Source organism: Rhipicephalus sanguineus, chromosome 11 (genome assembly GCF_013339695.2).
Source record: "Rhipicephalus sanguineus isolate Rsan-2018 chromosome 11, BIME_Rsan_1.4, whole genome shotgun sequence".
NCBI lineage: Eukaryota > Metazoa > Arthropoda > Arachnida > Ixodida > Ixodidae > Rhipicephalus > Rhipicephalus sanguineus.
The window spans coordinates 8,333,168-8,345,940 of NC_051186.1; the positions used below are offsets into that span (position 1 = coordinate 8,333,168).

At 46.2% G+C, this 12,773-nt stretch overlaps 1 long non-coding RNA gene across 2 annotated transcripts in view; it reads right to left on the reverse strand.

Annotated features, from left to right (window-relative positions):
- Positions 1-5,148, reverse strand: part of LOC119373740 (uncharacterized) — a 40,778-nt gene extending 35,630 nt beyond the window's left edge. Inside the window, exons 1-2 of one of the 2 annotated variants that reach the window (XR_005179960.2) lie at positions 5,049-5,148; positions 3,402-3,501 (exon numbers count right to left, since the gene is read on the reverse strand). This is a non-coding gene — a long non-coding RNA (uncharacterized LOC119373740). The other variant, XR_005179961.2, reaches the window with a different exon arrangement.
- Positions 5,149-12,773: the final 7,625 nt, after the last annotated feature.

Here is a 12,773-nt window from a genome sequence, read left to right on the forward strand (position 1 = left end):
AAAGGCGAAATACACATGCTTCTCGTCACTGTCCCAGTTGTTGAACGTGGCGACCCGGTCATATGCCTCCAGCCAGCTTTCTGGATTCTCCCATGGTGATCCAGGGAAGATCGGCGGCCCTCTGGGCTGGTGCATGACCGCCGCCACAGGCGGTATACAGTGGCTGTCATCAACTCACCGGTCGATATCGTGGTGTGGGGCTGCCTGGTGGTTTCGAGAAGTAGCCCGAAATCTGGCTGTAGTCCCTTCTGCCTGAGCTTGCTCAACAACCCGGGTTTTCTTTAGCATCGGCTTCTTCGCGGCTTGGTCTTGAGTGAGGGCTTCTCGGGGGCGTCCGGATCACGAACGAAACAGCACCTCCACCAGATGTCACGTTGTCGTGACGTGGAAGAAGGCAGCAGCCGGCGGCTCTTTCTTCGGGTGAGCTTGTGCCCGGAAAATGAAAAGACAAGGTCCAAGCAATGCATGCTGTACGCTGATAGCGGCGAACAGACCGTCGGCCGTCGGTGATATAATCACCGCTGGAATGCGTGGTTTTTTATACACCAGTCATTGAACATTCCTATCGCTGGTGCTCGCGTAAGCTCTAGAATAAACTTGATTTTCGATGGTAAGTAAGGGAGGTGAGTATGTACAGTCCCGTCTAGGTGGTGCAGTGCTATAGCCGCGCATCCAGTCCAGTGGCTTGTAGGAAAGCTGCGAGCGCTCTTATGACCACAGTTGTGCTACCATCGTCATCCATCATTCTTTTTTCTCCCCTTTCCCTACCCCCGGTGTAGAGTAGCAGGCTAGAGCATACTATCCCTCAGGCCGACCTCTCTGCCTTTCTATAAATAAATCTCTCTCTCTCTCTCTCTCTTGGCTGTTCGTGTCCTGCGCGTAATCTTAACAGGATGGTCTCAAACAATCACGAAGCTTCCCGAACATTGCAACGCCGTCGGCGCAGAGCGTTGCTGACAGTTTTTATGGATGAAACCTGAATACATCAAAATAAAGAAAGAAACGAGCTTAGCGATATAGAGATAAAAAGAATATAAAAAATGCTCCCAGACAAATTGTTTTAGAGAGCTCTGTACACACTCCAGGCATGCCTAACTGCAGCTTTGGTGGTCGCCTATTATACGTGCAACATATGTCGCACCTTCCACGTCGCTATTCGAATGTTCAGCGAGCATACAATGCTTCAGATGTTGAAAGAAAAGTTTCCTCACGTGCACCATTATGATTAAATTTCTTGCCCCGGGAAGTGCATTGAAACAAATAATAGGCAGGCGTTTAATAAGTACTGAATAAATATTGCAGTATAAGTGGTAAATAATGTCTACGATACATAGCTGCACCTTAGTTATGTCGTGTGTGAACGCAGCAAGAGTTGCATCTCGATGTTGGTTATCTCACAGAAGAATTTGTTTTCTCGTCAGTACCTCGTTGGCATTTCTAGAGAGCCGTTCCAACGAAACGCTCGAGGGCACTGCCATGTTGTAAACAAATATGAACAGTCAACCAGGGTCGTGGGGCTTTTTCATCCGACGCCGCCTTCGATTAGCCCCCATTGTTACTAAACTGTTGGCTTATAAAGCATTTACTAGACGTACATTTGAATACGTAACCATTGTATGGTTCCCTTTTACTAAACGAGACATCGGTGAACTCTAATGCGTACAGAGAAAGGCAATCATGATCATTTTAACAGGTATGGGCCACATGAATCACCTACTGTCTAGATGGAAACTGCTGCCATAGGTACTATTTAACGCATATATGAAATAGCTAGACTGATATTCATATACTTCGTTATGCATAACAACGTAAATATCGATACAACGAAGTACAAGCACGGCCTACCAGACATAAATATATACAAATGATCATCCATACAGGCTGTTTCAAAAGTTGATTTTTTTCCATTGACCATAAGAGAATGGAAAACCCTCCCCTATGTATCACAGAAAGCCCACCACTAGCGCAGTTCTAAACTGCACTTGAAAGGGAACCTCGCTCTTATTGGATTTGTTGTTGGTCGTATTTTTATGTTGCAATACTTGATGTGCCACAGCATGCATGTGTCTTCTCGCGCTGCAGCACCGCTGTGTAAAAGTGCTAAAACTTGGGTCTCACGTTGCTTTTTCTTTCTCTTTCTTTTTCTTTCACTGTGTTTTTCTTTCACTATGCGAACCTGTTTATCGTTAGATACATCATGCTACTAATCGCTCTTGTTTTGCGCCTATTACAGCGAAAGCTGTTATGAGATCACAACAACGGCCGTTTTTTTCGGCGCCGTAGTTGTCCGCCGCCGCCGCCGGTCTCCCCGTAACCGCTACTGCGCGAAATATAAAAAATTAAATTAGAAAAATATCCCGGATGGAACGGGGCTCGAACACGGGCCCTCTGCGCGGGATCCCAGTATTATACCTCAAAGCCATGTCGGTGCTTAAAATTGCCTTGCAAAAAGACCCTACACAGTCTTCATGTCCCGAAGAAACCATATGTAATATAGCGTGGTAGCAGAGTAAAGCAACCACCAGGCGTCAACGCAGCGCGAATTCTGTAATCAGGTGTCACACAATGCCAACTGCGCAGCGAGTGGGTTGTCGAATGGTTCCGACCCATTACAAAAGGATCTTCCATAATTCTTCATCGTCACAGCATCAACAAAGCGCACACAGTGCCTCACAGGTGTTTAGCGGGCGGCACGGTTCTACGCAGAATGACGAAAAATGGCATAGTGGCTGCCTCCCTACTTCACAAAAATGATGATGATTGATAGCGCAGTGGGTTCCTCGCAAGTGCATTTGTATTGGTTGCCAAGGTAGCCCATAAGGCTCCCATCATCCATTTTTTCAGGGTCTCAATAAAGTTATTTCCCTCTCTCTCTCTCGTTCTCACGTTAACTTATGTTATAAAGCGTGGTGGGGGAGTGAAATAACGACCGGGCGTCACACAATGCCAATTACATGACTAGTGGGTCGGCACCGTTTAAAGCTTCCAACCCATTGGAAAGGGCTCAGTCATAATTCTTCATCGTCATCAGCCGTGGCATCGACAACGTACACATAGTGCCTTATAGATGCGCAGATGGTACCTCGCTTCTCCGCCGAATGACAAATATTGGCGTTGTGGGTGCATCCCAACTTCACAAAAATTATGATTTATGGCGTAGTGGGTACCTCGCTAGTGTACCTGTATCAGTAGTCCGAAGAGAGTTTATAACGGGCTCTAGAAACGCTGCACTTCGAGCTTTCGCTGTGTGTGTTCTGCGCTTTCAGAGCAGGCCTTGTTGTTGCCAATGTATTGCAATTCGCGCTGTTTCTGTATTCAACTACTATACATGCCCTCCTGTTATGATTCATTGTCAGTATGTACAAATAAATAAAGTTTATATGAAAAATTAGTGTACTTACGCACTTGAGGTCGTAAACGCCGATCCCATTAATTCCAACCACCACACTAATCAACAAGATGACCTTTGGTGTAGACATTTACGCACAAATCGCTGAAGGCCTGGAATGTCAATATTAGCGGTGCTTGAGTCCTGATGATGAAGATATTGTGCGATGAAACGCGAGTTCGTTTCATACGTATTACAATGAGCTTTGTCGTATCAGCTGCTTTTTCGCGCGTCTTTGTAGAGCGGCCCCTTTCACGCATATAAATATGTCTGGAGCTGCACAAAGAACGCGTCCACCTACTGCGGACACGACGGTTCATTACAATAGTGTTCAAGCAAGAAAGTGCTGCTTCTACGAGGATGTACAGGTGATTTCATATACTTGGAACTGCGCATTGATCTGCTATTATATAAGACCTAGATTTTTAATTTTGAAACTTGGTTACTTCTATGCTAGCTGTTGCTCATGTGTGGGCACTTTTGGGTCCTAATTACACTAACTGCGAGGGTTAACGGGCCAAAACGAGGATATGAGGGTTCTTTGAGATGCACGCAAATTTAAGTGGAAGGGCCTCAAGTGTTTTCGCGTCCATCGAAAATACGCGGCCGGGGTTCGATCCCGCGACCTTCGGATCAGCCATCGAGCAACATAACGACTACACCACCGAGGCGGATAGTCCCAAATATAAGAAGACAAAGAGATTCCAGGCCTTTCTATTGTAATAATTTTAACACAGAAGTAAGCTATTCAGTATTACTCTTCATTTCTTCCAAACCAAAATATCCTGAATCACGTAGCGCCGCTGAGTAAAAGATTAAAATCCTGCTTGTGGATAATATTCCTTGGAAAAGAGCTAACTGAAACAGAACTGCGTCAGCCTATAGCGTAGTTACTGTCTTGTGAGTTACTGCAGGAGGCGTAATGGGTCGCGCAATGAACAGAAATACAATATGAGTATAAGCAAATGAAGTGTGAACCGATATTAGTACACTAATATTCTATTGTTGAATTTATACGAAGAAAATGTGGGTATAATTAATTATAGGATAATTCAGCTGATTGCAGCATCATCAATTCATGTCGTGTGTTAGTTGAGTGTAGCTGGCAGATCGTGCAATATCGGATAGCGGAGATTATTGATCACCCGATGAAATTCCCCGCCAATGCGAACATTGCCATATGATACATTTTGACCATGCAAACTACATTGGCTGCTTGTGAGCTGAATAGAAATCTAGAACAATCACGTAAGACGGAGCTAGATTGTGAATTCTGGACAGCTGTGCATGTGCACTAGGCGCACGGGCTCATTTATATAAAGAAAATGTTTTACCTTGTTTGATGGACAAGCGCTACAGGAAAAATGGTTTTTCTCTTACACACTTCCGAATTGTGAAAGATATTCCCATAACGCAACCAAAAATGCTTCACTGATCACTGCACTTGACCTCCGACAACGAGTGCAGCACTCCCATGGTCCAATTATTAGGCTATATTCATTCTCATCATTGTGGGGTGCCAATATTTTTTGTTGGAACGAGTGTAGCGTGCACCTTGTGCTCTGACACTAGATATTGGACTTAAGCTTTCCAATATACATAAACTTAATACGACGGTCGTACATGAACAGCACGACTGTGGCATAACAATTAAACTTACTTGAGTGGAAAGGACTCTCGCGAAATGATACTCAGCTGTATGCCGCGGCGAGTCTTCTATGCGGCAGAAAGCCAGCTGGCCACGCGCACCTGTACGAATCGCGCGAGGACAACGCATGGATGCTCGATGAAAACAGAGACAGTAGCCGGTTTATGTTTTTGATATGTTTTAGAAGCTTTATTTCGACCGACCACATGGACTTGCTCATTTACAATCGATCTTCCTGTTTTCTATGCATAATTATTCATTTGCAAGGTGCTTAGGCAAGGAGACGACAATCCATAAAGGCATGCAGATACTTCTAGAAAAATGTCATCTTCAGTGCCAACCTTAGAAATACAATAGGTCAAGCTCCTATGGGATAACGTGCCTGCCAGGTAAGGAGGCCAAACGAGACTACTTTACGCGGGTGACTCTCCGTAATTTCTTCAAGATCAGCTGCGTCATTGCACGCCCAGCGACCCAGCCATTTTGGCGACCATCGCAATCGTATTCGAAAAAAATCGTGATAATTTCGTGCATTGAAAACAACCAATTGCTAAATTACTTCGAAGAGAAAAATATTTTTGGTCACATGGGAGCGTTCCGAATTCCTCATAATGTTGTCTAAGTGTTGTTTCTTGCAAAATCATTCTGAGAGTATAATTCCTCGTGTGTAAGGTGTTCGAAACTCACTATTATTACTGCAATTTTTCTTTTGTATGGACTATTTGACGGACGGGTTTCGGTGCCGCCATGCTGGGCTGTTAACCTTGCCGTGTTTTATCTTGAACAACTAAGCGAACAGCGCTACGGCGGACGTATACTCATGAAAACTGTTGGGTTGGTGCATTCGGCGTTTCCTGGCTTTATAAGTTCGCGTCACGGAATACAAAAACAAGAAAACATTCGTTTAACAGCCCATGATGGTGGCGTCCATATGCCTTGCCCTTACGTAACATAGTCTATACGCGTCCAGAAAATTTGGCAAACTGTTCTGTTAGCATTTCTTCCCTTATTATATTACTCTATGTATGAATATCCGAGTAATGGATACTTATTTCACAGAAGGTAATTTCGCATAAAAAAATTTTGAGACGACTGATGTTTCTAAATTTTACGAGCAAAGATAAGAAATTTGAGGCAAACGTCATTTTGGTCCACACTGAGACGCAATTTACACCACGTGGTGCCCTAATTAAAAATTAGGTTTACACTTTTAATTGAAAGCAAATAAATAGTTATTATGATATGTCAAGTTTCATCATCTCAATTTTTGTTTTAGGCAAGAAATTTAGTTTTTGAAGCTCCCCCCAAACGGGAAACTTCGACGAGGAAGCTGCCGTATGACCAAATGAGAAGACAGCCCTCACTGGGAACTGCAAGAATCATTCTCTTCCATAAAACTAAAATTGCAATGATTAAAATCACCCCAATAAACTCACCTATTTCGCTTCTCACAGACACTCAGACAGGTGGATAGCTGAGGGATACCCTTGTATACTGTATGATGCCGATCCCAAAGGGCGAGAGCGAGATAAAGGCGAAGGAAAGGCAGGGAGGTTAACAGCTTGTACCCGGTGAGCTACCCTACACGGGGGGAGGAGGGGAAAAGAGTATAGCTACAAGGAGGCAAGGCAGAACATGTAATGCGCCCACACAGACAGCCACAACCAAGAAAACTTCGACATATGTTTCTCTGCGGTTGTCTAATAATAGGCTAGAATGAAAGATAATAAAGAAGGCTTGCAAGGACTGGCTCCAAGGAATCCAGAAATTGCAGAGCGCATTGAGCTGACGGAGTTGTCATTCTATTGAGGAGAGTGCGCATCGTGGTCATGAGAGACCTCAACACAGTGAGGACTTGTACGTTTTTGTCGCGGCAATCATCTGTGGACGATGAAGGACATTGCGGGGCATTCTGCATCGGCTGTTTATGAGGGCGTAGTGGTGGCAGTGGGGGCCACGCGACATCCGCCGCCGCTTTAGAGCATCTGCATCTTTTCCGCTCTCCGATTGGGACGCATTGGGCGGTGGTGGTGACGGCAGGGGTGGTAGCTGGCACCTAAGAGAACTCTGACAGTTTGTCGAAGTAGGCAATTGCTGCGTCTGTCCAGATTGGGCAGCAGTAGACTCAGATCTTCGTCGCCGACGCGAGCGTCGGTATTCATTTCTCAACATCAGCAGCCTCTTCGTGTGTTGAGCCGTCCCGTACCATCCGTTTCATGACGCTCCATTCTTTTAACACGAAAGTGTTTTATGCCGGGGTCCACCAAGTACATCCGTCACGGATATGACGTTGACAAAATGGACGCCAACAGGTGAGAAAGAAAAAACCAAGAAAAAGATACCCCGCTGGGAATCGAGCCCACGAGGTTGCGGCCGCGACGGCAAGCGCCCGATACCCTACCAAGTAAGCTAACTCGGATGATGCTAGACACGGCGCGAACGCGCCTTATATCTTTCACACATTCTCTTTCGTGGCGGGCGGAGCGGGGCGCTGCTGCCGTCTGTGAGATGTGAAAAGAAGTAATGCTTCACGATCGATACTTACTAGCGCTTACTCCGAGACTGCACGCGATATCGAAGGTAATGGTTGAAGCGTCTCGATACCAGAGAGGTAGACTGGCCGCGATGGCGTCGCCGAGGCGCCCTTGACGCAGTTACGTTCATTGCCTTTGGCTTCGTGTTAGCGTGCGTCGGCTCATCGGAGTACTGCAGTTTCCACGTGCACCAACGGGATTTCTCCGCGGCCGACTGTTTCAATTGCGAGAGCACCGACTAACAAAACTGCTGCAATATGCGTTGCAGAAAGGACGCGATTTCGACGGGCGAATGTCGTGCCTTGGTGGAGCGAGGGCCGCGCCTGCGAGACAGAGGCCAGCGGGACGCACGCGTTTGCGGCTCGGGCTACGAACCTCTACCTCCCGGCCGTGTTGCTGAAGCGCAGTGTGTGTTATGTATGCATGAGCACAGGCGTCGGCTACCCATTACTAGAAAGCGCACACCGTTCCGTTTCTCTCCTTAATTGAAGACGCTTTGAAGAAGCGCATACCGTGTACCAGTGTTGATTATGAGCTCGTTGATATCATCCTTACGCGGGATTCACGATTCGCTGTGTCCAAATATATGTTCACACCGTCAGCTACCACAACGGTTTAATAATGATCATGGGCGTTAGTCGTCGCGATAGAGACATGCTGTCAACATGGGTGCATCCACGTCAAACGGTGCTAGAGCTGCCAAACACGAATAAACATTGTACAAGCTCTCATATATCACTACACAATAAGCACTACTTCTGTGAAGACACGTTTCACTTTCGTGTTATACCGATTCCTATGACGGAGGGATCATCCATGTTTTTTTTTCACTAATGGACAGTTCATTGATGGGGCTTCGTGTGATCTAGTGCAGTTGGAAAATTTCAGGGCAGTTGCTCGGTCAGGATTCCGCATTCTGTGGCTGTGCACAGCGGTGGCAAATCGTCACATTCCTGCAAGCTCAGCTCACATGATCCATTTTTGACATTTTACGGCACTGGAGCGGTCTTGGTGTAAATGGACGGACCACGTGATGAATGTCTCACCTTCACAGTAGTTGCGCCCTGTGGTCTGAAGGTACAGAATCTTCTCATTCTTTTTTCTATAGAGCTTCTCTATTCGAACAATGTTCCACAGATGTCGGCGCTTCCTGGACTCTTGAAAAAATGAAGAACCAGGTCGCATTTCTCAAGTCTGTCTGACGAGGTCGCTGATTTGCAAAGTGGCGCTGTTTTCAACTCCGAGAGGTGTTCTTTAGACCAACGCTCCCAACGTTGATCCCACATAGATAGCATACGGCGACTGTGGACTGTGATCGCGGCAAGATTTAAGTCTGGAACTGCGACAAAGTGAGCCGGAGAGATCGCTTCCAGATCTCGACAGTGGTCATTAACGTCTGTGATTAGCCGGGAGTTCATGACTGCTTCTACTTCAGTTAAGGTAGTTTGTAGCTTTTTCGTTGTATGAGATGTTTTTGACGCACGTCTTCAGCGTCAGCTTCTCAGATATGACAAATCTCTCGTAAAAACCGACCCACCACGCTGAATGACCAACCATAAATTTCCATTTTATATAATGGTTAGCGATGAAGCTACAGACTTCATTCTCTCCGTCAACAAAATTATTGTCACAGTCTCGAGAGCTCTCTCGTTCTTGTTCAACGCTAAGGCGTTGTCTGAATATATCACAAAAAGAAGTACTTGCCGTGAGACGAAGCTTCGGAAGGCGTTTCGAAAGCTTGTGGCAGTCATATCTTCGACTAATTCGAGATCAACAGCTCTAAACGTGGCGTACGTGAACAAGAAGATATAGATTGTTGCGTAGCCATCTAAACATTTAACGTAAAGGGACCGGTAAAATGTAGTCCTGTTACTTGAAAAGGTTTCGAAGCGGTCAATTTTTCATATGGTAACGGCGCAGTTACTTCGAAAAAGGTCTGTCATTGGAACATTGGCACACTGTACATCCAATGATGATTTTTGTGATTGAGCTGTCATCCTCGTATTATCCGGAATCTTTCCCTCATTTGAACGAGAGTATCCTAAACTGCATATTTAAGGCGTTGGCGATGGTTGCGCACGACGAGAAGTTGCGGTGGTGGTATTTTGCCAAGACGATGGGATGTTTTTCCTCGCGAGATTTTTTGATGAGTTGTAGACGTCCTGCGACGCGAAGAACTCCTTTGTTGAGGAAGCAGGTCGCGTTCCGGAGTACAGAATCCCTTACTTACTGCGCTCATTTATAAATAGGCTTAACTTCCTGAGAAAAGGGCTCAGCTTAGAACCTTTTTCAAGCAGAGCTCGTATTGACTGACCTGTGTAGCGGGTGGTGTTCCAAAAAACCATCGTCACCCAAAGCTACCCAATAAAAAATTAAATGCTTACCAAATAAATTTCCTCTCCATCACTGGGGTTTGAAGCCGGGTCCCCGCGGTTCGGAAGCGAGTGCCTTGAACACTAGGCCTCGCTCCCATATTTCTCCAATGTGAGCATAGCTGAAGCATATGAATGCGTTCTACCGACGATGAAAAAACAAGGGAAGATGTGCACTTGCAGTGCTTCATTGCAATATTTCGTATTGGCGAACTAAAAGCGATATGCTGCACAACGCCTAACGTCGATACTGGGAATTGCACATTTCAGGAAAATTCCGAATTCGAGCAAGTTGAATTCCTAAAACGCGTTTTCCTGATCGCGTGATGTTTCTTTTTTTCGGCCGTTCTAGAAGCTGACGAATGCCGGCAACATAAAGGACGCCACGGCGATTCCGGCCGAGAACTGCGTTACAGGGACAGCCACTACCTGTAACGAAAGAAAGAAAGAAAGAAAGAAAGAAAGAAAGAGAGAAAGAAAGAAAGAAAGAAAGAAAGAAAGAGAGAGAGAAAGAAAGAAAAAGAAAGTAGTAGGTCAGTCACGCCCAGGCCAAGCTTCGCATGCTCAATTTTCCTAATTAGGGAAGGGCTCCTGAATTTGTGTCCTATATAGTTCGCCGGCTTGTAAATCTTCAGCAGTCAGGGCTCCCTGAGACATTGTCTTCCGCTTCATTTTCGAGGCGAATCGTAGTACCCTAGCCGTAATACTGTGTAGCCTCGAAAGATAGGGCTCGATTAATGAATGTAGAATTGATGATTCGGTTGGCATGTCGATTTTCCAAAGTGTTCCTCGATGAGTACGATCCCCCGCGACGCTCAGTGGAAGATTGGTAGAGTTAAGAATGTGGCGTGATGGCCATTCATTCCCTTCACAAGCCACTTGTGTTCGGTCTACTAGACTGATTTAGTTGTAAATTGACAGGCGGATAGTCATTTTATCAAAAAGTCAGCACGGTTCGTTACCTTATGGCGAACGAAATATTTTCACTTGTTAGGATCCTCGGTAATCCAGCACAGTGCAATCACTAAGTTAGCCCAAAGAAAGAAAGAAAGAAAGAAAGAAAGAAAGAAAGAAAGAAAGAAAGAAAGAAAGAAGAAAGAAAGAAAGAAATGATCAAAGTGCCTTGGGTTCGCAAAGAAATGCTCCGCATTTAATAAGATCTTGTGTTTGCAACAGCTGCCGAAAGTACTATCGCGCTCAGTATGAGCTACATCCCGCGAGCGCGTGACCGAGCAATCTGCAAGGTTGTACAGTGGCGCTGATCATGGCTTATTTTCGAGTTATCGGGAGAGGGTTTAGCTGCTGTTACGAGCGCGCATCGCCCCCACTTCCTTGCTCTCACCCTAGATGTTATCATTTTCGAGGCTGATATCACCGCAGGGCAAAACGAGGGCGAGGGTGAAAGCAAGTGGGGGCGATGCGCGTTCGCAGGGACAGCCAAACTCTCTCCCGATAACTCGAAAATAAGCCATTATCGGCGCCACTGTACAACCTTGCAGAATGCTTGGCCACGCGCTCGCGTGATGTAGCTCATACTGAGCGCGATAGTACATATGCTACTTCGAAAAAAACTCTCGTTCTTCGAATTACGCATCCCGAACCAAGGCGACTGCAGCAACTGCTTCAGGACACGAACCTCGGCGATCGTACTCCTAGTCAGTTTAGGTGAACATGCAGCAGTTGCTCGGCGAAACAACCAGCGCTATAGAAAGAGCATTGCACTCAGAACGTGACCCGCCTCGGTGGTAGAGTGGTTACGGTGCTCGCCTGCTGACCCGGAGGTAGCGGGTTAAATCCCGGCCGCGCTCGTCCCATTTCTATCGTCAAAGAAAACCAGATTCGTCAAAACCAGAACTATTCGTCAAAGAAAACCAGATGGCAAAAACTTCCGGAGCCCTTCACTACAGCGTCTCTCATATTCATATCATGCTTTTGGCACGTAAAGCCCCAGCGATTATTACTGCTCCGAGAACTCTTTATGCAAGATCGAGCTTGAACTGTCCGCATGGTAGTCGCTGCCTCAGAGTACGATGATCTACGCGCGGTCACCGGGCTTGCTGACCGGCTGCTAGCGATCACCCCGTCCACATCACTGCCTGCCGTGCAAGCACAATCGCCTCGAGATTATTTTCAAGAATTGTTTGACGCGATTTGTCGCATCACCGAAACACTATCAACTTTTCGCACAAGCAAAAGGGTAGAAACATTATGTGAAACAAACACACCATTATCGTAGCCTGAGCGTTAAAAGATACGCTGGTATCACTGGTGGTTCGGAAATGCTGCGCGTAACTGCATTACACCCTGCGCACACTCGGGAAATGACCGTGAGAAGCACTGAATGTGCCCTGTGCTTCTACGTTGCATCAAGTCGTTCCTCGCTATCCTTTATTACCAAGCGCAACAACTGAGCTCGTTTCTTAGTCGACACATGCGCCGAGGTGAGTGAGATACCGGCGGCACAAGCCGAAAGAAATAGCCCTAACGCATCGCCACTGCAAGCCGCCAATAGCACAGTGAAACCAACACATGGACATCGTTCCCTGACGCTGAACCTCGGTTTAAGCGGAAGGTTTAACTCGGTGTTGATATACGCTGATGTAAAGTTCGCTATGTTAGGCGCAGACTTTCTGTAATACTTCGGTCTTTTGGTTGACGTCCGCAAAAAGCCAATTCAGGAACCTGTTCGTCAGCAAGTAGTACAAGGCATACCATCTTAGCACACTCATCTGTGCCCGACTTTGCTCAATTCATCACAAGAATCGTACTTTACTGCCATAATACAAAAGTTTCCCGAGCTGACGCGACACCTACAGGTATTCGCCGATGTG